This window comes from Quercus lobata, chromosome 4, assembly GCF_001633185.2.
Source record: "Quercus lobata isolate SW786 chromosome 4, ValleyOak3.0 Primary Assembly, whole genome shotgun sequence".
NCBI lineage: Eukaryota > Viridiplantae > Streptophyta > Magnoliopsida > Fagales > Fagaceae > Quercus > Quercus lobata.
The window spans coordinates 66,113,430-66,141,111 of record NC_044907.1 but is presented as its reverse complement, the minus strand read 5'-3'; the positions used below and the strand labels follow the sequence as shown (position 1 = coordinate 66,141,111).

The following is a 27,682-nucleotide window of genomic DNA, read 5'->3' as shown; positions in this document are numbered from 1 at the left end:
GTATCTTCTTATTTCATATATATATATATATATATATATAACTAAAGTATCTGAAACTCCCACAATTTTCCATGTCACTACTATTTTATTTTTCTTTTTATTTTAGATTATTTTTATTTTAGTTTTTATATCTTATATCTTATAATTATCTTATAAAGTGTTACAATAGTTTAGTTTAAGTAAAACTCTAATAGATGTATGTTTTAAGAGCTTGAAAATTATACTTCAACTAAAATTCTCTCTCTCTCTCTCTCTCTCTCTCTCTCTCTCTCTATTGATAGGCCAAGAATGTATTAACCCCTTGTGATAAATTAATTAATTAATTAGCAAAGTTTACTAATTAATCAAATTAACATGCAAAACACGTGGTAGCACAAACAAATTACCAATTATCTAAAGTATGCAACGGAAAATAAATTGACACGGTGATTTGTTTACGAATGGAGAAAACCTACATGGCAAAAATCTCAACGGATGATTTTAAGGTCACCATTTCTAAGAATCCACTATTTTCAAAACAAGCGGTTACAAGTAAAGAAATCACAGTATCTTATACCAACCTACTGTTGAATCTTTACTCCAATATCCCATTGGACTCTGTAGTGATAATCTCTCCTTTCAACACATGGCTCCTAGTACATGACTAACCAATTGCGCGGATCCTAGTATGCAACTTGATCACCTACTTGAGAAAGATATTAGCTACAAAGTTCTTATGTTCATCACACAATGAAGATCATGAAGTTGCTTGGTCACAAAACCCTATGGTACACAAACACAACAGCTTCTTCAAGAACTAGGTCAAATTAGGTTTCCGGTCATACCTTCCTTCACACTTGTGGAATTTTCTCTTGTGCAACTTCTATAACCTTTTACGGCCCTTAAAATAATCCTTATATATATTTAGGGTTATAAGAAAAGAAAGTTCAAACATACATTCACAAATTAGATGAAAATCAGCTTGAAAAACCGAATTTCATAAATCTCGATAGATAGCCATCTATTGAGCTAGCTGTCGAGCCATGAGCTTTAGTAGCTTTTAAACTTCGATAGATGTTAGCTGTCGAGTTTTAAAATCTGGCACTTCATTACTTGATTCTTGGACAGACTTGTATGGGTTTAACACTTGAACTTGAAACTTTATTTCTTGAAGTATTAAACACATCCTAGATCTACCCAATTGCAAGTAAAGTGTGTTTTGTCAAAAGATTAGCCAGTTACATAAAATATTGACATATGTTCCTAACATTGAATCACATATGTCCTAACATCTATATATATATATATATATAACAAAATATTTGAAATTGAGAAGAAATCATCTGTAAGGCGTAGCCATGTAGAAACAGAGAATGAGAATGAGATATTTGAGAACACCCACATTCAGGCCGGCATCCCACAACCATAACTAGTAAAGAGATTTTAAATAGACTAAAATTTAGATTTCGTTGTTTTGGTTTGATTGATTTGATCGTGTGGTTATATAATCTCTACAAAATTTCCTCTCTCAATAATTTGCTTTAATATTATTTTGTTGTTGACGTAACTAACAAAAAATTTTGTTACTTGCATGCAAATTGTTTGATAAAATACTCAATTTTTTTTTTCTAGAATTTGATTGATTCTGTACAATGTCCATTTTGCAACTCTAATAAGTAGACATGTATTCTTCTTGCTATAGTATAAACATGGTCTAACCAGAGTCAATAAGTTAGCAAGAGGTTTTCTTCCTTCTCCACGTTAGTATCAATTTATTTTAGATTTCCTTTTGATTTATGTGTAATGAACTTCATATGGTAGAATTGTTTTCTTGGTTTTAATGTTATGTGAAATTAGGAGTGTGGACAGAAAACAAAAGTTGAATTGTTTATTCTGTGGTAAGGCCTGGAAGTTTGAGATTTGATTATTGAGTGAGTAGAGTGATGGGGATACTGGATATTATATATTTGTGATTGGCATTTGGAAATGGATTGATAAATTGGATTTGTTATCATTATCATTGTGGTTCAGGATATTTTAAGTTCAAATATTTTTATTTATTAGATGTATCTGACACAGATATATGTGACTACAAATAATCTCCTTAACAGTTTCCAAGAAGTTTGCATAATCAAAATTGGGGGCTAACAAGAGTATATAAGCAGAGATACCTAGACTATTTGTCTATTGTTTCGAAGTTTTGAATTTTGTGTTTGAGTTGCTTCTTATGAGTGAGAGTGGCATAGTGCCTCATGTGTTTAGGTGGCATATTATTCCTTGGCAGCAAATGTATGGTTTCGCTATGTTGTCATGAAATTGTCTACATAATTGTATATTCAATTCATCAAGAAAGTTTTATCTTTTATCCTTTAAAATAAAAAATAGTGCATCTTAGGAGTAGAACAAATTAGCAAAGCAGGAAGAGCAAATTTATTAGTTTGAATATTTTAAAATGATACCAGTGTTCTTTTTCTATTTGTTGGGTCTTCAAAATTGTCGACAGCTTGCAATATGGATGTACATGCATAATTGTTTTGTTAATGACTGCTTCACAGCTTTAAGTTTTACAAGTCATTGAAAACTTGTGTACATGGCCATATCATCAAATTCCCCAATTCAAAGATATATAAACATTCCAGAATGCTCAAAAGGTTTAGTACCAGAGCTCAAGCTTCAGTTGCATAGTTTTTATTCTACGTTCCCTCAACTTGTGAACTAAGTTTGTTTTAATGACTTATTGATAATTTGACAATTATTTATTTATAATTTGAACTGAGTTTATCTTATATATAGTGGTTTTTGTATCTTCCTTTGTCATGATAACGAATGAGCTTCCTTGCTCTAGGATTGAATTAAAAATAAATTAAAAACTATGGACTTGGCATCAAATATTTTTTTTTTTAATTATATATAATTAATTTTGCAATATCTTTTCTCAGTTTCTCTTATTGCAATAGTTGTCTGTGTGTTGTTTTTCTCAGTCAACTACTATAAAGTAGTTTTTAAGTGATCCAATTAGTTATATAGACAAGTGCGCAAGATAACATGCTTTATATTGGCGTTGGACTATAAATTCAATTATAGTTGAGCATTATATGAATTCAAATTATGCCCAAATCTGTGTATGATCTTTTGGAATGTTAGCATTAATGTTTTCATTGTCATATAGCAACCAAGGTACGGCCTTTATGTGTTATGTGGAGTACCCTACATTTGTAATCAAAGAACATAGAGGCTTTCTATGATTATTTGTAATTGTTATTTAATCAACTATTTTATGCATTGCACAGATTAGCAACTAGTTTTAATATGTTTCGGTGCAAGGTGGCCCAAAATTTAGGAATTTCATCTAAATTATTTTAGCTTGTTTTTCGCCTTGGAAAAAAAGAAAAAAAAGTATTATTGAACAATCGGTCCAAAAGTTAGGGATTTATTTTGGTTGCAAGTAAGGGTGTTCACACGGCATTCATTTTTGGAAAAGAAAGCCAATCTGACGTAATACTTTTATGTCATCTGCCGTAAGAGACATTTCATAGGGCATTCAAATTTTTTTCTTGACACCAAGTTTTCTAGCAAATCTACTGCCAATTAGTTGGCGTGTAGCCAATTGGTAATAGTGTAACAAATAGTCTTTTTAACATTTTTCACCCTGGATTGTTCCTTTAATTCTTTGGCTAGCTCTATCAGACAAATTAACTAAGCTTTGTGCCGCATAAATTGTTTCGTCATCATAAGAAAACTCCTGTGAATTTACCAATGTGTCTTCAGTAAAGTCTTCTTCCTATGTGCGTTTTAAGAACCACATTTGATAAAGTCAGAACAATTTTTCTTTCTGCTAAATTAGTAATATATTGTCTGAACTTGCCTTCTTGATTTGGGGCATGAGATTTCCATATACCATTAAGTTCTCTGAAAATTTCTTGAAGAACTATTATATATTCTGTTTTATAAAATAACTTAGAGATTTTGTTATCTCCTTGGCTATTCATGCCATCTAGTGAGGTATTTTCTATTTTATCAACTAAACTATATAATACTCCTTTAGTCTCTAGCTAGAGATCCAAGTCTACTACTGACTTAATTGTTTTATATTAGTATCTATCTTATCTATGGTTATTGACATAGAATCTAATTTAGCTTCTACATATAATCATTTGATTCTTTTTTTTTTTTTTTTTCTAGTTTTTTAAACAATGAGTGTTACTATCTCTAATACTATTTTAACTAGCACTAATACTACTTATATTATTTTCAAATTTATAATCTATATTTGTTGGAGAGATAGCATTTTGGGAAAATTCCAATTGAGTGGTTTTATTTTTATTTTATTTTTTATAGAATTAATCCAATCTTTATTCCATTTAGAGTTTCCAACATTTTTAAAACAAACACAAAAAAACCCAGACCGACAATAACGTACAATGAAGACTTGGATGAAGAACAAAAAAGGGAGTTATTATTATTATTATTATTTTAAGTTTCTTTTCAAGATCCATCTTAGCCACTCAAACCAATCTTAGCCTTATCCTCAAGAAATGGTATTTACATGGTGGAGTTTGCTTTACTTCAAACTGCCATAAAACTCAACCCACCAATGACTTTCAAGAAGAAATGGTTGTGGAACCCCCTTCAATTATTGTCCTCCAATTGTACTAAGTTTCTTTTCAAGATCCATCTTAGCCACTCAAACCAATCTTAGCCTTATCCTCAAGAAATGGTATTTACATGGTGGAGTTTGATTCGCTTCAAACTATCATAAAACTCAACCGACCAATGACTTTCAAGAAGAAATGGTTGTGGAACCCCCTTCAATTATTGTCCTCCAAATTGTACTAAGTTTCTTTTCAAGATCCATCTTAGCCACTCAAACCAATCTTAGCCCCATCCTCAAGAAATGGTATTTACATGGTGGAGTTTGATTCGCTACAAACTGCCATAAAACTCAACCCACCAATGACTTTCAAGAAGAAATAATGATTTTATGTATTTATCTTGTTGATAGTTTGTTAATACTATATGAATACCTATTTAAGATTTTTTTTTTCTCCTTATACTTTGGCTCCCTAACTTGAAATTCTAGTTCCGTCCTTAATGTGCGAACATTAATTATGCTAGCTATCCGCAATCACAAACTGGCGCACACCTTATATCATCTCTCTTTCCTGCTTTTTAATTTTTTTTTTTATAATTTAATTATGATACTATATATAAATTTATGCATGAAAAATGAGCTTCTTGTTCTTCACGAAAATGGGGATTAAAGAAAATGAGAATTTTTTTTTTAATTTTAATTATAGGAAGCCCATATTTTGTAGTAAAAAGTTTTAAAGATTAAGCAAAAATTACAAAACCCCAATCAAAGAAAATAAAGAAATTTAGATCCAGTGAAGCTCACCTTGACAATGAAAATGAAAAATAAAAATTAAAGGGAAAAGTTTGTTCTTCTTCTTTTAAACTAAAAAATAGTAGGATTTTAGTTAATTTTCAACAATTACTGCTCAAACATATATTAAAAAATATTAATTATTTTTTCCATATCCTCTATTTTTGGGAAATGAACAAAAATTTTATTAGTTTTTAAGATTAGCCAGATTAATTTTATTCTAGGATTCAATTTATTAAAAAAAAACCTAGTTGTCATTTTCACCCTTTTTGCTTTGCAAAGGAGGAAACAAAGGGATCAAAAACTGTATACGTACTGGTTGAAATGAGACTGAAGATAAAATAGTTATGTATGACCATTTAGAATGCCTGTACTATCTGATAAGATTTATTTTTGTGGTAATTTCATGAATATTATTAATTGAGAAACAAAAATACATAGAGTTAGAGGACCCTAAACCAACAGTTATAAGACAAGCTATTACAAATGAACAAATACCTGCAACTATACAACCAATTAGATGATTATAGAGATAGGCATAACAATTGTTACTGTTCTAACAGATTACAGATACATGATAGTTTTTTAGACAGACAATATGATAAAAATTTTCTAAATACATATAAAAAATAAAAACAAAATACAATTGGAATCTAATCTAATCTAATCTAATTTAATACTATATATAAGAGCAGAAGCCTTTAAGGAGGTGCTGCCATGTTAGGGAAAATGACCCTTAAAATTTTGACACGTATAAGTTAAAAAACGATAAATTATATTGTTTAGTAATACTGTAGCACCGTTTAAAAGCCTCTCTATAAATTAAAAAATAAAAAATAAAAAATTAACCGGTTAAAATGCTATGCACACAGAGATAGAAATAAAGAGAGAGAGAGGCGATCAATCTGATTAAAAAAAAAACCCTCCATTAAAAAAAAAAAAAAAAAAACCATTCCAGAGCACATATTTATAACAGAGTAGTGCGTCCCTAACTCTATCACTTCTTCGCTGCAAAGAAAATCTATACTATCCTCTAATGAGCAAATATTTGTTCGATTTCATCGCTGATAGCGGTCAAGAGTGTCGCTGTTGATGGAGCGCTTGAAGTGGGTATTGATGAATCTAGGCTTTGATTAGTTTGGCCTATGGCTTTGACATGCAGAAATATCTAAGGCAATCCATTGTGCTGGGAAAGAAAGCAGGTTTCGTCGGAACCATACACCGAATAGGAAAAACAATCCCCTTCACTCCATATTCGGAAGGTACGCATTGAATTTTTTTGGAACCTTTTCCCGGTGAAGAGAGAAATATCTAAGGCTGGCCATCACCATCAGTTTCCCCACCACCGTCCGTTCCCTTTCCAAATTCAGACCATCAGAACGCCAGAGCCGACATCGACAACGGTACTTTTTTTTTTTTTCAATTTTGTAGGTTTGGGTATAAAACGTTACTTTTAATTGAAATTTTTTTTGCTCGGTAGGTTTAGATTTGATTCTTTTTTGTTATGGGTTTTTGGATTCTCTATCAAAATGTTTGTTTTCTCAATTTTAGATATTTGCTTTTGTTTTGTTTTTTGTTTGTTTTTTTAGATTACAGAAATCACTAAAATAATTGATTTTAGTTTGGGTACTTCTGTTTCTAACCTTAATGAAATATTTGGGATTAAATAAGTATAGAATTGAATGTTGCATTGATACTTATTTTAGGTTTTTTGCAGAAATAGAAGGAGAACCGAGAAAGAGAACAATAGAGAGAGAGAGAGATTCGATCTGTCCCAATTTCTCTCAAGATTAGAATTCACATAAAGGCCTACTTCCTTCCAACGTCTACCGTCCTTTCGAAACTGCTACCGGTTAGTTTTTCTCTTTGCTTTTCAGTTTATACATTAAATTAGATCAGTTTTTTTTATAATTTTGCTGGATTGTTTTTTATTTGACCTTTTGGGTTATATTTCTGATTAAGGTGTGAGTTAGATTTTTTTTTTTTTTTTTGGGTATTTGGTTAAATTAGATCAGGCTTTAATAATTTGGCTGGATTGTTTTTAATTTGACTTTTTGGGTTATATTTCTGATTAAGGTGTCTAAGTTATTATTATTATTATTCTTTTTTGCTTTGTTTTGTTTTGGGTATTTGGTTAAATTGATGTGTGGGTATCTATTTATGGTGTCCGATTAAAACTCAGATGGATGGAATGAAAGTTCTTAAGTGAGTTCCAGTCTCTTTTGGATACTTTAAAGATCAAAACAGAGCAATAGATAATTGGGTTTTTTCCTTTTCTAGGTCTTTTAGAAGAAGTAACATGGATCTCTTTGGGGTATGCTTTTCAATTTGTTCAATCTATCATTCTTTTGAAGAATCAGGTATTAACTTCAAACAATGGGTATGACCTTTTTAATAGTTTGTTGAATTCATTTTTTTTCCCAATTTATTACACATGGTACAATCTTAGGTATCATACAAAAATGAAAAAAGAAAAATGCCTCTTCAAATGTGGCATCATGATTATGTGAGCAGGATGTGCATTCTATTCATGATATGTTGCAATCAAATTGTATTCTAATCATGCACCACAACTGTGTTTTATCCATACTCTTAATAGGATTGACTCTATATACCTTATGTGCCTACTTTGCTATAATGGACGTGGTTTAGTATGGTGTGACTAGGCACCATGCATTTTGAGTCTCATTTGAGACTAACTTTGAGAGTTAACAAAACTATTTTTTGAGAAATGAATACAAGAAATGCACTTAACAAATAGGAGTACATTAATAGAAAAGACATTCCCAAAGCCTCAAAAATTATTTGCAAAAAAATTGTAAAACCCAGGTAGAATCAAATGCAATCCAAATAGTGGTAATGTTTATTTGCAATGGTAAATATATGCATCACTTTATCATGCATAGCGGTAATGTTTATTTTTCATGACTTCTATTTGTTCAGAGTTTGGGAAAAAAAATTTGTTTTGGCCAGAAGGAAATGATTGTTGAGAGATTGAATACATACTAGATTGCTTTCAAATATGCTTTGTTAGTTTTATGTGTTTTTCTGTTAAAATAAAAATATATGGGAAAAGTTGTGTGCTTCATATTTGCTTAAGTTGGTAGAAGTCTTGATGGTGATAAATGTTTGTTTGTCAAGGTTCAGCAAAGGTGAGCGTAGACTTATTGACAAATTTTTTTCAAAGTAAAAATTGGAAGTAGGAACAAACAAAGAAATAGCAAAGATTTTGTTAAAAACTGTGTTACTTCATATCAAGGGATTATTTATTTAATATGGTTGTATGATTATTTCCTGCCATTTTAAAAAACCTTCTTACCCTTTCACTTTTTGTTGAAATTCAAATTTGCTGAGTTTTCCCTGTCAAGTATGAAACTTAATAATTCATGAATATGCCAAATTTCAACTTGGATGGTTTAAGATCTGAAAGTTTAGACTGTATTGTTATGGGTTTACCCTCTTTCTATGGATGTTACGATCTGAGATTATTACTTTTGGTAGTTATTTTGCGTTGTTGGAATTTTGCTCATGAAGAACAGGAAAAGGCATATATTTTAGAAGATGATTCAGGTATTGTTGCTTTGGTATATGAATAAAAATAATTAATTATTGAATGAGTTTTGATTTTTTTTTATTTACATATTCTGGAGTATTTAATAAAACCCAATTTCTTGATATGTTAATTTAAGTGCTATTTGGGAAGAATAGAAAGTAGTTTGTACCACTTGAGAAATTTCCTTTTAATGTTGTTTGTTCAGAAATGGATATGTGTTCTTCTTTCTATTATGCATTCTAAATTTTTTATTTTTTGTGGGAAAGGGTCAAAAAGAAAGAAATAAACTAAAGAATAGAGGACATGGTGTGTGTATAGTGTCTTAGGTAAATTTGGAGAACTATGTTGAATCGTTCATATGCTAAGAAGTTTTTTTCCCTGCCTAAAAAAAAAGAACCAAGAAATTAAATCAGAAATAATAGTCTATCTGAAGTGAAGGAAATGTCTATACTTGGTGAAAAGAAGGAATTTTACCTTTGTTCTCTGATGTAAAAAGTTAAGAAACAGAAAATATCCAAACTACTTGATGTGTTTAAATTTGTTAAAGATGAGATTTTAGATGCAATTCCTCCAGCATGTATGTGCTTCAACTTTGGACATTAGTTTAGTAAAAATTTTCTTGACACTATAGTGCTTATGACCATTACACGCTTGAAACTTCCATGGAGGAGATTTGATGGCTAGGATTATAAGATGCATTCTTAGAATTCAGACTACAAAAGATTGAGCAAAGTGTAACTTGGTAGAGAAAAAATATGAATTTGTTTTTCTTTTCCAATTTTGTTTCAGGTTCTTTTGTGGTTTTCAACTTTTCATAGATTTAATTTAGAGTGTTTCTTCCAATAGATATTAAAATATTGTTTCTTTGTTTTTATACATTGGAATTTTACCTTATATTATTATTGAATACGTTCTTCTTAGTTTTCGTGATTGTTATAGATTAGCAAGAATAGTTTGAGTGGATTATGAATAGAAGTGCACTTCTACTAAAGAAAACAATTTTTGAAATGCGGAGCTCAAAAGGTTGTATTAGCTTCTATCATTTTAGAGGTTACATTTAAACATGGACAACAATCATCCATTTAGCACACCAAAGAATCCATTTTGTTCTTATTGTGTATACCTTTGTAGTTGGCATGTTCAAGATGGACAAAATAAAAAAATAATGCATGTGAGAAGATATGTACTTGTCATTATTTTTTTTTTTCCAAGTGCTATTGTGCTATAGTTTTTACAGGTGAATGATGATGGCCTAATTCATCGAAGTGAAATAGAGCTGGCACTTACAGTTCATCAGGGCTAGAATATGGCTAAGCTCACTAAATGTTTTTTGGGTTAATGAGTTCTTAGACTTTATTTTCTGCTATGGGGAATTTTGGACTTTTGACAATGTTATTAAACCTAACTCTATATCCCACAATTGTCATTTTTGTTTTTTGAATTGATTGGCATTATTAAAACAAAACCTTTAATAAACATATTAACTGTTGTATTTATTGTATAGTTATGTCAAATTGATGGTATTTTAAATGTGTAAAATGTTCTCCGCGCATTGTGCGGGTTAAATGCTAGTTTCAATAACAACCAAAACGTTCAATGTGTATGTTCCATTTTAGGACCAAATAAACAAAAAACAATAATAATAATAATAATAAGACTCAAAATCCTGTTTTTGTATATAGTGGTTTTTGTATCTTCCTTTGTCATGATAACGAATGAGCTTCCTTGCTCTAGGATTGAATTAAAAATAAATTAAAAACTATGGACTTGGCATCAAATATTTTTTTAATTATATATAATTAATTTTGCAATATCTTTTCTCAGTTTCTCTTATTGCAATAGTTGTCTGTGTGTTGTCTTTCTCAGTCAACTACTATAAAGTAGTTTTTAAGTGATCCAATTAGTTATATAGACAATTGCGCAAGACAACATGCTTTGTATTGGCGTTGGACTATAAATTCAATTATAGTTGAGCATTATATGAATTCAAAATGTTAGCATTAATGTTTTCATTGTCATATAGCAACCAAGGTACTGCCTTTATGTGTTATGTGGAGCACCCTACATTTGTAATCAAAGAACATAGAAGCTTTATATGATTCTTTGTAATTGTTATTTAATCAACTATTTCATGCATTGCATGGGTTAGCAACTAGTTTTAATATGTTTCGGTGCAAGGTGGCCCAAAATTGAGGAATTTCATCTAAATTATTTTAGCTTATTTTTCGCCTAGCAAAAAAGAAAAGAAAAGAAAGTATTATTGAACAATCGGTCCAAAAGTTAGGGATTTATTTTGGTTGCAAGTAAGGGTGTTCACACGCCATTCATTTTTGGAAAAGAAAGCCAATCTGACGTAATACTTTTATGTCATCTGGCGTAAGAGACATTTCATATGTCATTCAAATTTTTTTCTTGACACCAAGTTTTCTAGCAAATCTACTGCCAATTAGTTGGCGTGTAGCCAATTGGTAATAGTGTAACAAATAGTCTTTTTAACATTTTTCACCCTGGATTGTTCCTTTAATTCTTTGGCTAGCTCTATCAGACAAATTCACTAAGCTTTGTGCCGCATAAATTGTTTCGTCATCATAAGAAAGCTCCTGTGAATTTACCAATGTGTCTTCAGTAAAGTCTTCTTCCTATGTGCGTTTTAAGAACCACATTTGATAAAGTCAGAACAATTTTTCTTTCTGCTAAATTAGTAATATATTGTCTGAACTTGCCTTTTTGATTTGGGGCATGAGATTTCCATATACCATTAAGTTCTCTGAAAATTTCTTGAAGAACTATTATATCTTCTGTTTTATAAAATAACTTAGAGATTTTGTTATCTCCTTGGCTATTCATGCCATCTAGTGAGGTATTTTCTATTTTATCAACTAAACTATATAATACTCCTTTAGTCTCTAGTTAGAGATCCAAGTCTACTACTGACTTAATTGTTTTATATTAGTATCTATCTTATCTATGGTTATTGACATAGAATCTAATTTAGCTTCAACATATAATCATTTGATTTTTTATTTTTTGTATTTCTAGTTTTTTAAACCATGAGTGTTACTATCTCTAATACTATTTTAACTAGCACTAATACTACTTATATTATTTTCAAATTTGTAATCTATATGCGTTGGAGAGATAGTATTTTGGGAAAATTCTAGTTGAGTGGTTTTATTTTTATTTTATTTTTTATAGAATTAATCCAATCTTTATTCCATTTAGAGTTTCCAACATTTTTAAAACAAAAACAAAAAAACCCAGATAGACAATAACGTATAATGAAGACTTGGATGAAGGACAAAAAATGGATTTATTATTATTATTATTATTTTAAGTTTCTTTTCAAGATTCATCTTAGCCACTCAAACCAATCTTAGTCTTATCCTCAAGAAATGGTATTTACATGGTGGAGTTTGATTCACTTCAAACTGCCATAAAACTCAACCCACCAATGACTTTCAAGAAGAAATGGTTGTGGAACCCCCTTGAATTATTGTCCTCCAAATTGTACTAAGTTTCTTTTCAAGATCCATCTTAGCCACTCAAACCAATCTTAGCCTTATCCTCAAGAAATGTTACTTACATGGTGGAGTTTGATTTGCTTCAAACTACCATAAAACTCAACCGACCAATGACTTTCAAGAAGAAATGGTTGTGGAACCCCCTTCAATTATTGTCCTCCAAATTATACTAAGTTTCTTTTCAAGATCTATCTTAGCCACTCAAACCAATCTTAGTCTTATCCTCAAGAAATGGTATTTACATGGTGGAGTTTGATTCGCTACAAACTGCCATAAAACTCAACCCACCAATGATTTTGAAGAAGAAATAATGATTTTATTTATTTATCTTGTTGATAGTTTGTTAATACTATATGAATACGTATTTAAGATTTTTTTTTTCTCCTTATACTTTGGCCCCCTAACTTTGATATTCTAGTTCCGTTTTTAATGTGCGAACATTAATTATGCTAGCTATCTGCAGTCACAAACTGGCGCACACATTATATCATCTCTCTTTCCTGCTTTTAAATTTTTTTTTTTAATAATTTAATTATGGTGCTATATATAAATTTATGCATGAAAAATGAGTTTCCTGATCTTCACAAAAATGGAGATTAAAGAAAATGAGAATTTTTTTTTTCATTTTAATTAAAGGAAGCCCATATTTTGTAGTAAAAAGTTTTAAAGATTAAGCACAAATTACAAAACCCCAATCAAAGAAAATAAAGAAATTTAGATCCAGTGAAGCTCACCTTGACAATGAAAATGAAAAATAAAAATTAAAGGGAAAAGTTTGTTCTTCTTCTTTTAAACTAAAAAATAGTAGGATTTTAGTTAATTTTCAACAATGACCGCTCAGACATATATTAAAAAATATTAATTATTTTTTCCATATCCTCTCTTTTTGTGAAATGAACAAAAATTTTATTAGTTTTTAAGATTAGCCAGATTAATTTTATTCTAGGATTCAATTTATTAAAAAAAACCTAGTTGTCATTTTCACCCTTTTTGCTTTGCAAAGGAGGAAATAAAGGGATCAAAAACTTTATACGTACTGGTTGAAATGAGACTGAAGATAAAATAGTTATGTATGACCATTTAGAATGCCTGTACTATCTGATAAGATTTATTTTTGTGGTAATTTCATGAATATTATTAATTGAGAAACAACAATACATAGAGTTAGAGGACCCTAAACCAACAGTTATAAGACAAGCTATTATAGATGAACAAACACCTGCAACTATACAACCAATTAGATGATTATAGAGATGGACATAACAATTGTTACTGTTCTAACAAATTACAGATACATGATAGTTTTTCAGGCGTACAATATGATAAAAAATTTCTAAATACATATCATAAAAAACAAACTATAATTGGAATTTGAATAACAACCAAAACGTCCAATGTGTATGTTCCATTTTAGGACCAAATAAACAAAAACAATAATAATAATAATAATAACTAGTCGCTAACCCGTGCGATGCACGGGAAAACTATTAGAAAATAATAAAGCATGCATATATTAAAAGACAATTTAAGTTCATGTGTGCTTGCAAGGGTTACATACCTAAATAGTTCTTGCGGTAGAAATAAAAGCCTTATCTTTGAGATAAAGAACTGATGTAAACAAACTAACCTTACATTAAACAAATTTTTTTTAAAAAAAAAAAAAAACATAAAACTAATGTCACGGGAAATTCAGCCACATAGTAGTAATACATAAATCTCTTAAAACCTAAACCTAAACCTAAACCTAAACGTAAGGACTAAATATTTATGCGCCTTCTCTTGCTTTCTTGATGTATTTGGTTAAAAACATAAAACTAATGTCACGAGAAATTTAGTCACATAGTAGTAATATATAAATCTCTTAAAACCTAAACTTAAACCTAAACCTAAACGTAAGGACTAAATATATAAACAAACTAACCTTACAAAAGCTGAACTTTATAAGCTAAAATCTATATCGTGAGTTGTAGATCTTGAATGCTATACCGTGCGTTTAGAGCTTCCTACATCTGGAGAGAGAGAGAGTTTACAGAAATCAAAGAAAATCTCTCTATAGCTTAAGAAACACAATATAATAAAATCAAAGAGATAAAATTTTCAGAGGACAAAATATTATAGATAATTTAAAAGAATTTTGGTTTAATTCTTGAACACCGCAACTCCATAAAATTCATACTAATAATAATATTTTATGACAGCGCAGTTAGAATTTCGGATTAATTCTTGAACACTGAATTGGAAATTGATTATATGAGTATTCAATGGTGAACAAAGTACTATGTATTAATTAATATATAAACAAAACTAACCTTACAAAAACTGAACTTTATAAGCTAAAATCTATACCGTGCATTGTAGATCTTGAATGCTTTAGGGCTTCCTACGTCTGGAGAGAGAGAGTTTGCAGAAACCGTGGCTTTATATTTCTTAACTTGAGAGAGGGGTAAGGTTGCTAGGGTTTTGTAGATCTTGAATGCTTTAGGGCTTCCTACATTTGGAGAAAGAGAGAGTTTGCGGAAACTGTGGCTTTATATTTCTTAACTTGAGAGAGGGGTAAGGTTGCTAGAATTTTGAGGAGTTATAATTTTTATTTTTTTTTTTATTTTTCAAATATTGTGCTGACGTGAAATATTGTGGTGCCAGCAAAGGCTTCGGTTTTATATATATATATAGATAATAATAATAATAAGACTCAAAATCCTGTTTTTATTTTGTTTTCCTCCACTTTCTTGTATTTCTTAAAGTTGATTAAGTACTACCTATAACTGAGTCTTGTAATTCAACTAGCACTCTCGTACCTCTAATGAAAATATTCAAAATTCAAATCTTCCCTTCTCATTGTACTATAAAGGGAAAAAATTTTTTTGATTGAGTACCTAATCGGCTAAACAAATATAAATACTTCAAGCATATAATGGCTAATTAACCTGCATGCATAACCAGTATAGTATCATACTTCAACAGTAACTTTCTCAAAGCAGCAACTGATTTCAATTAGTCCGAAACCTTTGTGACACCATTTCCCTCCTCTTCATGATCATCATAATACTCTATAATGAATTGAATTGTGCTACCTTCTCGCATAGGTGAAGATCGAAGAGGAGTCATTTACAACAAAAATAGTGAGGCCTTGCTAACTTGGGTTGGGCTTGAGCCAGAGGCCCACATGTTGGATGTTGTCGACAATCTCAACAACACAAAGACGAATAAAGGAATTGTCGACAACAACGCGATAGATGTATACTATGATTACTATCAAAAAAAAAAAAACCAACTATATTAGTAATACAATGTTGAAAATGGTAACCACAGAAATGAGAAAACCTAATAACAAACTAAACAATATAATTCTATAATTGAGGCCAGTATCAAACAAAGAAGCACCATAACGCTTGCTGAAAATAAGCTATGAAGCCAAACGCCAAGTAATTTTCATCTAGGGACCTGCGATTCACTCATTGGACAAATCACATCATTCCACACCAATTCTATCAATTCATTCTCAAGAGCCAATCTCAACCATTGCAATTTCTTATTTCTCACAAATATGCACAGCCATCCATATTTTATGATGATTTCATCTATCATTAAAATAAATGAATTTGGGATTCGTTCATTAAAAAAAAAAAAAGAAAAAAAGAAAAAAGAAAAAGAATTTGGGATTCAAATTATTGCTCTGCGTTAATGGAATCTTTGTGGTGCTTTTTTGTATGTGATTTGAATCCCCACCTCTCCTACTATCTATCTTAAATAATAATAATAATAATAATAAATAAATAAATAAATAAAGAATATAAATATGAATTGTCACAAATACTGCTGCTAAGGGTACTCCATATCAATGTCTCACTATAATTAGACTATTTGATTATATATGTGTGCAAATTACCTTAGAATTTGTTTGGTTATATAGGATTGTTTTTTAGTTGAAGAATCCAAAAAGATATCCTCTTATTAAATTCTTCTACTCCTTCCCAATTTTAGTTGAATGTGCAGAATTTTTATTTTTATTTTTTTTTGGGAGGGTTTCAACCTATGGCATCCCTCCTGATGATAGCTCTTTATCATTAGACCAAAACATCAATTAATTTTTGGTATAGGTAGGAATTGAATCATAGATCTCTTATTCAACCATCAGAGTCTTTACTAGTTGAGCTAACTGGAACTCACAGTTTGAAAATAAGTTGAATGTGTAACATGTGATATTTGATTGATTTTAAATGCAATTTTTCCTACATCTAAATAAAAATTGAAGAAATCTGCACAATTAATTAATGGGGGAGCTATATTAATGTTGCATAAGTTAGAGCACAAATAAAATTTCTTCATTATTTATCTCAAGGAAATTTTTAATAATCATGACAAGAATACAATTAAAACCATGATCATTCACTGAAATGTGGCAGCTTTCTTTATTATATACATTATGGCCACGTAAATTAAGAGTAATACTTAAGTATTACCAGAGTACGGAGAATGGTGCCCTCTCTCATATTTATGTTGGGATTTATTCATTAAATTCATGATGGAGTCTATCTTGAATGTGAGAGGAGAAAACACCATTTATCCATGCTCTAGGAGTATCTAAAAATTTTCCGTAAATTAATAATAATAGAGTAAAAATTGGATCCAGTACTCAATTGCATTGGGCTCATTCGGATCATGATATGTGACCTGGATGGATCTAGTGAAATTAAACATTGGACTCAATCCAAGTCCATAACACCATATGTCACAATTTGTACATATCATATAAATTTGATATGTGTCAATTTAGTTTTCAACAAAGATGTGTCAATTTAAATGTCTTCCATGTGCCATGTATCTAGACAATGGCACATTAAATTTTTTATTGCATTCTTGATTCTCTCCTAAATAAATGGGATTTTAGATATGCAGTATTGATTTGCTTATTTAAATTATTTCTTAACAACCTCTAATTTTCACTTTTAAAAAATAGAAAAAAGGAAAGATATAGCCTCTAGTTTTTAGTTTTTACGTTGATTTGTTTTGTGACATAATGCTTAGAAATTAGACAATTTAATTTCATTTATCATTAATAGGCATTATTGGTTGTGTTTATTTTTAATGTCTTGGGATTAAGTGGACAATTAGAACCTATAATAAACATGAGTAATCTCTTTCGTATAAAAGCCATTGTCTTTTTGAATTACCCTTAAAAATCTTTGCCTATCATATAACACAAGGAATCACCTTTTTTTCACAGAAAATCTAGGTGATCTTTCGTCTTCCCATCTTTCCTTCTACTGTTTCTTTTCACTCCCACCACTTAAACAGTTTCTTGGTTTTCTTCTTTTTGAGAAGACTTTTGATCTTCTTTTAAACTCTTTTGACTCCCAAAACGTTTTTTTTTTTTTCAATTGCTTAGATTAACCCTTTCGAGCCTTTGTTTCCCATCAAAGCCCAACACAATTTTATCCAATTGGAAAAGCCAACACCTATGGAGGCAATGTCACTGTCTTTGTTGGATCCTACTCAAATGGCCATCATGAGCAAGCCACATCCATGACCATTGCAAAACAGGTATTTCATGGGGACTTTTATGTTATAATTTCAGTTTTTGAAACGTTAATTGGTATATTAGCATGTGGGATTGCATTATCAATTGTAGATTGGCATGTATTATTGCCTTTTTTTTTTTTTTTCTTGAGCTTTTGGATATGCGAAATTTGGGTGAGTTTGGTTCAGCTTTATGTAAAAGTGCATAATGAAAAAGTGGAGTTTTTAAAAAGTGCATAATGAAAAAATGCATTTTCAAAAAGCTGAGTGTTTGGTAAAAGCTGTTAAAAAGTGCTTTTTGAAAAAACTGAGTGTTTGACTTACACTTATAAAAGTGACAGTTTGAGGGATAAATTACCGAAAATGACAATGTATATATAAAAGCATCTCAGCAGGTTAGGCAAATTTTTATACTATTTGGACAATCAACAGTGACATTTACTTTTTGCCTACCCACTTTTTTAATCTTTATTTTTTAATCAAATTTATTCTTTTTTAATATTTATTTATTCTTTTTCTATTTATTCTCAACAATTATATTTTTCAACAAAAAGTGTTACATCCACAATATTTTTTGCAATACTTTCACAAGAATCATAACAAAATTTTATATGGAAAGTTGTTACTAGTTCTAATTTGAACCCACCACTAAAATTATATTTTTACTCACCAATATTAGCTAATTACTTAAAATTTATTAAGAAAATATTGTGAAAATATTGTGGTAGTATTTTTAAATAGTGATTTCTAATTCTTTGCCTTTCTTTCATCTATACGTTTCCTCAATTTTTTTTTTCCTCTTGCATTTTGTCCACCACACAAGTATACCCATAGGATTCTATCATCTCTTTTTTTCCTTTACATTCCACTTGATTCCAGAGCCTTCCTTTCTCCTTATTTCTCCAGCTCTCTCATTCTCTGCTTTTTTTTTTTTCTACTTGATTCCATAAATTCTCTAGCTCTCTCTGTGATACTTGATTCCATAATCTTCTTGCCTTTGGGTGTCATTATCTTCAAACACACACAGACACGCATGGAGAGAAAGGAGAAATCATCTTTGCTCCACCACACCGCCACCGCTGCTCCTCCTCCTCACTACGGAGTGCATGCAACCAGGGGTCATATCGGCTTCTATTTTTTTTCCTTGTTCTTGATTAGTTGTTGTTTCTGATTTTAGATTTGTCAAATCGGCTTCTATTTTTTTTTCTTGATCATTTATTGTTGTTCTAATTTTTTTTTTCTTCTGTTCTTGATCTACTGTTGTTGTTGTTTTGATTTAAGATTTGTTGTTTAAATTATATCAGTTTTATGAGAGCAAGAACTTTTTTGCTTTTATTGTTGTGGTTTGATTAATTTTAAGATTATGTTTTTGAGTTTGTATTTTGATTATGCTTAAGATGAGAGGCATGAGAGTGAGCTTCAGGGCAAAGGGAGAACAGAGAGATGAGATGAGAGGCATGAGAGTGCTTCAGGCATGAGAACTGATGACTTTTTATTAGGGTATTTTCGTAATTAACTATCCAGCCCAATGGATAGTTAAAATTTCCGTGTGTGTTTTCGTTTATGGACCTCCTACGGTCCATAACATTTGCGCGTTCTCAGCGCGTTTTTTGCCATGGCCCAAAACGCAACTGCTTCCAAAAAGTTTCATTTTGGGCTGAACCAAACACACATTTGTCTCCAACTTTTATAAAAATGTGCGTTTCAGCTCCTAAAAGCTGAAACAAACGCACACTTTGTACAACTTTCTTAGGTTTTGTAGGTTGAGGATATTTTTATGGATTCGACCAGTAAAATATGTTAATTTAGCCAAAGCTATGTATGAACTACTGGGTAAAAGAAAAAAGTCGTTTTTAGATCAATGAGGTATGAACTTCTACGATTATGAACTTTTTCCTTCCAAAATCCACCATGCATGCTATCACTCTCGCTTTGTTCAAATGCTATTGTTCTTACATGTATGTTTAATTTTATTCTTTGGCTTAATGCCTGCAGATTAATATGCTAGAAGGTTTTTAGAAAATTGCATTATAGTTCAATTACAATTTTTCTCCTCGTTTACTATACATGTGACAGTTGCCTCATTTTGCATGAAGGTACATAAATGTTTCCATTAGTATAAAAGTTCAGTTAGATCAGCTTCTTTTTTGTGCAAATCACACATTTAAATACAAAAAACAACTCTACGTTGACCTTGGATGCTTCATTAGGTGTAATGGGGAAAATACAGCTGGAGATCTACAGTTATTGCTAGGATCTACAGTTACTCCAAGCGACGGACGAATAGTCATTGCATCACTAAATGAGCTAGAAGTTATGCCAATCCCCCAAACGTACACCATTTATGGGATAACATCCAAACAACAAGAAATACTCAACTATAAAAGGAAACACAACCCTTGGGTCTGATCCGGATCCCTTTTCCCTTTTTTATACTCTCTCGTTAGTGGACCCGAAATGATGAGAGAATATCTTATTGGCATGTGGGTCCCTTCACCCACGGTGTCTAGACGGTCTTTTGAGTCTAAACTACTGTTTTCTAGCATATCTAATCTCATGTCAGAGATGGGGTCCGTTGTTCTATTGATGGCACAATTTCCTCGTTACTTGAACTTGACGCCGAATCTTTTGTTCGGCAGGCGAACTCTCCTAAGGCACTGCTTCTCTCTCTTAGTAGACATAGGAGATCTGCTCGGATGCCATGGAAAATGTCATGGTCTTGGTAATTTAGCTCAGTCCCCCAGGTTTACAAGATAGGCTTGGAGCTGATGGTCCTTGGCCCAAGTCTTCTATGGGCAAAATTTGGTCCTATTTGGTATGGGCCAAACCTTGTTCTCCTACACGATCCCTTGTCAAAGCTAACACCTACTTGTATTTCTCACTTTTTTTGACCTAACATACTACTTTTTCACACTAAAAAATAGGAAATTGTGGCATCCTATGAAAAGCTAGGCACTCGTGATCTTTTAGACAACCATCATATCAGAATTTATATTTCATTAAAAAACGGTTCTATATGAACCTATACAGTTCTAATTCTTGTTACTATTGACATTGTTCGTATTAATATATTTTTATCATTAATTTGGGAAAAAAATTGAAGAAATAAAAATTTGGCCTAAATTATATATTAAAACCCTGTAGTGATGTAGTCATTATACAATGTTTAGCACTCTAGTTGCTTTTCCTTTAGGTCCTTATATCTTAGGCATTGTGTATGCACATTTAGACCACTTCGTTCTTGAGAGCAGTTTCCCTTTCTACCTGGCTAGTTTCTAACCCACTATTTTTTTATTTTTTGTAAATACTTGTTTTTATTTTATTTATTAAATTGTATTTGGTATGTGACAAGTCTTATAAGGGTCCCAAAATGTTTAGGACTTCCTCTTTTATCTCTTGGATGTGTTGGGGCAAAAAAACACAAATAATATATTTTTCTATGTTGAGTTTTTTCCTTGAGGTCTATTCATATATTTGGAGGACTGTTTTGAGTTCCAAACATTTTTGGATGTTTTCTTTGCAACAGAGGAGGCTATTGTCTGCAAAGAAGAGGTGAGCAACGTTTGGACAACCTTGGCAAAGAAATGCCATTGACTAGTTGGTTTCTAGCCGCTTAATGGACGAGTGGAAAAAAGCCCTCTGCACAGAGTAAGAACAGGCTTGAGAAGAACGGGTCACCTTGATGAAGGACCCTAGTAGGGATGATATTTCCATTAGCAACATCGTTAATAAGCACTGAGTAGTAAACTGAGGAGAATTTATGTCTCCATAATCCTTTGAATAAAACCCCATTTGACTTTATCAAAGGCCTTACTCTTATCAAGTGTAGTCACCATGAAACTATCCTTACTAGATGTTTTGTGGTTTAGGTAGTGCATTAATTTAAAGGCAACTAGAACATTATCTATGATAACTCTTTTTGAGGTGAAGGCACTTTGGTTTTCTATGATAATTTGGGGGAGCAAAGATTTAAGGCGGTTAGCTAGAGTCTTAGAGATGAATTTGTAGATCACATTACATAGGAAAATTAGCCATTCGCTTGGGGTTATTTGTTTTTGGGATGATGGCTATGTTTGTTCTATTAATTTCTGTTATAGGAAAATTGGAATTGTGAACATTTAGGTCCATGTTTGTAACATTATTTCCAACTATATTGCAATATTTTTAACAAAAAATAATAGACATACGATCTAGCCCAAGAGCCTTTGTGAGGTGAATCTGTTTAAGGGCTGATACCACTTCTTCCTTGGTGAATTCACTAGTTAGGTCTGTATTCATGTCATCTATCGCTCTAGTTGGGATAGTTGTTGTGACTTCATCAAGGCAGCTTCGATGGGAGGTGGTATAGATGGTCTCAAACTAAGAGGTGGTTTCTTGGGCTATACTCTCTTCATCATCACACCATATGCCATATCCTCTGCAAAGGCCCAACATTGCGTCCTGCTTTCGCCTTTTTGACACATTGTGATAGGCCACAAACTGAATGACCCCTTGTGATAGAAATTTATTAATTAATTAGCCAAGTTATTAATTAATCAATTTATCATGCAAACGCGTGGTAGTACAAACAAATCACCAATAAACTAAATATGTAGTGGAAAATAAATAACACGGTGATTTGTTTACGAATGGGGAAAACCTAAAGGCAAAAACCCCACCGGGTGATTTTTAGGTCACCACTCCCGAAACTCCACTATTATCACAACAAGCGATTACAAGTAAAAGAATCCAAGTACCTTACCAACCTATAGTTGAACCCTTACCCCAATACCTAATTGGACTTGTTCTATAGTGACAGTTCCCCTTTCGATGCACGACTCCCAAGTACGTGACTAACCAATTGCGCGGATCCCAGTACGCGACTTCAATCACTAACTAAAAAGGTTGTTGGTTGCAAAGTTCTTTAATTCATCCACACGATGAAGATCAAGAAGATGCTTGGTCACAAAATCCTACGGTGCACATACACAGTAACTTCTTCAAGAGAAAGAGATGAACTAGGGCAAGAACTTCATCTCCAGTCACAATTTGCTTGAACAGAGTTTGCTCAAAATTTGTACAACTTGTGAACTCTTTGACGGCCCTTAAACTGATCATTTTATATGTCTAGGGTTAGGAGAAAAGAAAGCCCAAAGACACATTCACGGATCCTAAGAAAATCATATAGGAATTCTGAGAATCTTAAATCTTGACAGATAGCAGGTGTCGAGCAGCTATAGAGCAGGTGTCATGCACACCGAATGTAGAACAACTTCCTTAACCAATTGCGCGGATCCCAGTACGCGACTTCAATCACCAACTAAAAAGGTTGTTGGTTGCAAAGTTCTTTAATTCATCCACACGATGAAGATCAAGAAGATGCTTGGTCACAAAATCCTACGGTGCACATACACAGTAACTTCTTCAAGAGAAAGAGATGAACTAGGGCAAGAACTTCATCTCCAGTCACAATTTTCTTGAACAGAGTTTGCTCAAAATTTGTACAACTTGTGAACTCTTTGACGGCCCTTAAACTGATCCTTTTATATGTCTAGGGTTAGGAGAAAAGAAAGCCCAAAGACACATTCACGGATCCTAAGAAAATCATATAGGAATTCTGAGAATCTTAAATCTTGACAGATAGCAGGTGTCGAGCAGCTATAGTGCAGGTGTCATGCACACCGAATGTAGAACAACTTCCTTAAGCTCGATAGATGCAGCTATCGAGCCAGCTGTCGAGCTTTAATGATTTTGCACTCTGAACTTGTTTTCTTGAACAGACTTGAAGGCTTCAATACTTAATCTTGAAACAAGGTTTCTTGAAGTATTTAAAGACATACTAAATCTACCCAAATACAAGTAAAGTGCGTTTTGTCAAAGGATAAGCCAATTACATAAAATCATGACATATGTTCTTAACATGTGAAACACATATGTCCTAACAATCTCCCCTTTTGGCAATCCATGACAAAACCACAACAAACAAATGAACATATGAGAAAAGTCATAAATCACTCAACTCATATTCACTTGTTGAATACAATAAAATCTATCCTAACACAAACTCTTGAAAAACTTTGCAAGAAGAGAGTTTATGGCAAGTAGACTTTGACAACCTGTATTTTTGAAATACTTTAAACAAAACTCATCAAGGCATCTTTGTGTGAAATAGAAATAATAGATTGCATATAAGTATAAGAAACATGTGTATCAAGGGAGAAAAGAAACAACACATAAAGGGGTAGGTGAAAGAAAAACATACATCAATATAAAGAAATAAATAAGTACAATGTATGTCTATAAATGGTCACAAGACCTCATGTACAAGAGTAATGTATCTAAAAAGAAAGAAAAGAAAAGATACATACTATCCTTACTACATCCCTAAAAAATGTATCAACACTCCCTCTAACAAAATGGTCCTATACTAACTCTCCCTCTAAGATAGAATACTCTCATACAAAACTACTCCCCCTTTTTGTCGCGAGTGACAAAAGGTAAGAGTGTCAAGTAGACATCTCATCGGTAGAGCTAGCATCTCCCTCAGTATCATCCGAAACATCATCGTCATCACCATCATCATCATCATCCTTATCCTCAGAATTAGAAGCCACAGGAGAAGGAGTAGTCTCAGGAGCAAAACCACCCATGGACGCTTGTCGTCGAGTAATACGCCCGACATGAACGTTCACCTGATACAACTCCGTAGAGAGAGTATCTAGGCGAGCATCCATGCGTTGCAGCTACGCCATGATATCTCCTAAAGTCACATCGCCCGAAGAAGAGGGAGGTGCGAATGTGGATGGAGTGGAACGGGAGGAAGGAGCTGTTGAATCCGACTATGGCGACCAAAGTTGGGCCTCGCTACATTTAACGGGAACGTAATCTATGGCACACATGACTGTAAAATGGTCGAAAGAGAGAAAAGGAACGGAAAAATGGCGTAAGATCCTCGTGATAGTGGAAGGAAAGATGAGCTTATCTCGGGACGCCAAATCTAAATGAACAACTATAATAGACAAAATGAAATAAGAAGGGAAATCTATAGTAAGATGCTCAAGAAGAGACAACAAAAATTGAGCACGAGGCTCTGTGATGGAGTTATAGTGACAGAGCGGATGTAAAACAAAAGTCATCACTATATTCATGAATTTAGGACCTTTAGCAAAAGGACGACATGGTGTAAACAGACGCTCACAATAAGCAGTAGGGCACTCACAAAAAGCAAACATGAGCTCATCCCTGGACACAGTCCTCAAACACTCACAACTAGGATAGTCAGGAAACTCTATCCTAGGGACCTGAAGCACATCCGCAACAAGCTGCGGTGTGATAGGAATGCGTGTACCTCGAACGCGAGTGAAGAAAAGAGGTACTGACCAATCAATCCCGTGCATGTTGGAGTAGAACTCCTGGATAAGTACGAGAGGATAGATGACCGGGACGTCACATAGTGACTCCCATCCCCTACTGTGAATGACATAGGGAAGGTCGATGTCGGCAAAGTTTGTCAAAATGACTTGGCGTTCCGAATGAATGCCTCGTCTAGAAAAGTTCTCCGAAAATTCCTTAAAGGCATCATCATCACGGAACTGGATATGAGATAGAGTAGGATCAGACAATGAAGAAGCACCAGAATGAAGAGAATTCCGGGTTGGAATGGATTTACGCTTAGGTGCCATAGACAAGACTAACGTAAATTAACAGAGAGGGAGAGAAAGAATGACAATCAAAAAAGTCCCAAGCAGTTTCAAATATATCAAGTATATTGAAAAGAAGTACGTATGCATGGGAAATGCATGAACATGTGACATGCAAAAAAAAATGCATCATGGGCTTAGCCCAATCCAAACCTATCAACGCATAAACATATAGCACACATCTAAATGCATGACAACATCATTATAATGCTAATATGATGCAATGTATGAGGTTTTAAACACATTTAAGTGAAAACTCATCCCAAAATTTCAATGACAGCTCATCAATTTTGAAAAATCCCAAAATTTTTCAAAAACCCCAAAACCTAGGTTTCCAAACATGAAATGCATGAATGAGAAAGGATTAGAAGCTTACCAAGTAAAGAGAAACTTGAAAAATCTTGAAGAATCCTTGAGGAACAAGTTTGGAGTGAGATGAGAGTGTTTTAGGAGAGAAACAAAGAAGTATCGAGAGAGAGATTGAAGAAAAACGATTTCTAGATCGCATAGAGGCCTTATATAGAGCAGCCAATAAATTTCGACAGATGTAGGTATCGAGAGGTGTCGAGGGATCTGTCAAAGAGGTGTCGAGAAAATGCTCATCGACAATTGAGGTGTCGAGGAGGAATCGAGGAACAACACATCAGAATCAAGAACAGAAGCTCGATCAATCCACCAAGTATCGAGAAGCTATCGAGGATACAGACCCAATCTCGATCGATCCACCAGGTATCGAGGTGCAGGCGAGATTGCAATAAGAAAAAGCTTAGGAAGGTCGACAGATAGCTAGCTATCAAGTAGGTATCGAGGAGGTGTCGAGCTAGCTTTTAAAAGCAGTTTTTCGAGATGTGAAAAACATAGACATGAATGCAATCCAACATGCAACTCAACTAACGATTTAATCAACATATTAAGCTTTCAAAATCATCTCTCAAATAAAATTTAAGCACATGGATCTTCAAAAACACACACACACACACACACACTAAACAAGTCTAACCAATTTTATATTTCAAAAACAAATCAAGACAGTTTAGTGAGCATACATTAATACATGTAAAATCTCGTGATAGCCAAATCACATTGTACCTGCACATGTATCAAGAATAGCAAAGAATATTGCGTGTTGTGTGTGAAAAATATCGCAAGATTGCATAATTGTATGCGTGTTATGACGATTTGAGATATGAGAAAATCACTTTAACTCACACACAATCATGACTGCTTGATGGGGACTACCACCTTTGAGGTACATCTTATAACTCCCACATCTCCTAGAATACACACTTGCAATCATATTTAAAGCATTTTTGATCTTTTTGCTTTTGATTTTTCTTTGTATATTTTTCTTTTAAACATATCATGTATGGGCTTATTAGAAAGAGAAAAGAAATACCCAATGATATTTGACATTCCAATTTTGCTATGCCTAAGCACACAAATGTCATTAACACTACACTTGCTATGCCGAAGCATACAAGTGTCAAATTATGATTGGCGGGTAACAGTAGTGAGATGGTTATTTATGCCTTTCTCTCAGGATTTTTTAGTCCTTCCTGTCAAAAAGAGTGATATGAGTATTAAGTTTAAGAGACAACTTAATCGTACTCGTCACAAACATGAGCCACAAAACTCACTTACTTAGTTGTGCATAGAGATGCTCATCTAAGTTACAAATGATACAAAGTTTAGAAGACTTTGTTTTAATGACCATTCAAAGTACACAAGTACCAAAGTACAAAAAACACACTGTTTTTTTATTTTCTGATTTTTCAATTTTTTTTTATAATTTTTATATGAAAAACAAAATAAGCAAAAACTGAAAAATAACCAAACAAAAACATGTTAAACAACCAAAGCATAAAAACTAGATGCAGATGCATGAGGAAGAAGGAAAAAGAGAGGAAGATCATCCCATGGAGATAACACCACTGTTTTGACGAAGGAATTCGAAGCGTTTACTGTCAAGAGGTTTGGTAAATAGGTCAGCCTTCTGATCGTCGGTGTGAGTAAACTCAAGAGTGAGAGTACCATCTTCGACAAGCTC

At 32.5% G+C, this 27,682-nt stretch overlaps 1 long non-coding RNA gene across 3 annotated transcripts; it reads left to right on the top strand.

Annotated features, from left to right (window-relative positions):
- The first annotated feature begins 6,292 nt into the window (after nt 1-6,292).
- LOC115986778 lies at nt 6,293-15,706 on the top strand. 3 transcript variants are annotated; one of them, XR_004090881.1, is made up of 4 exons: nt 6,293-6,765; nt 7,080-7,214; nt 7,643-8,932; nt 15,523-15,706. It is a non-coding gene; the product is annotated as an uncharacterized LOC115986778 (long non-coding RNA). The 3 variants fall into 3 exon arrangements; XR_004090880.1 differs by lacking the exon at nt 15,523-15,706 and adding an exon at nt 10,153-12,625; XR_004090879.1 differs by lacking the exon at nt 15,523-15,706 and having other exon boundaries at nt 6,299-6,765; nt 7,643-10,486.
- The last annotated feature ends 11,976 nt before the right edge of the window (nt 15,707-27,682 follow it).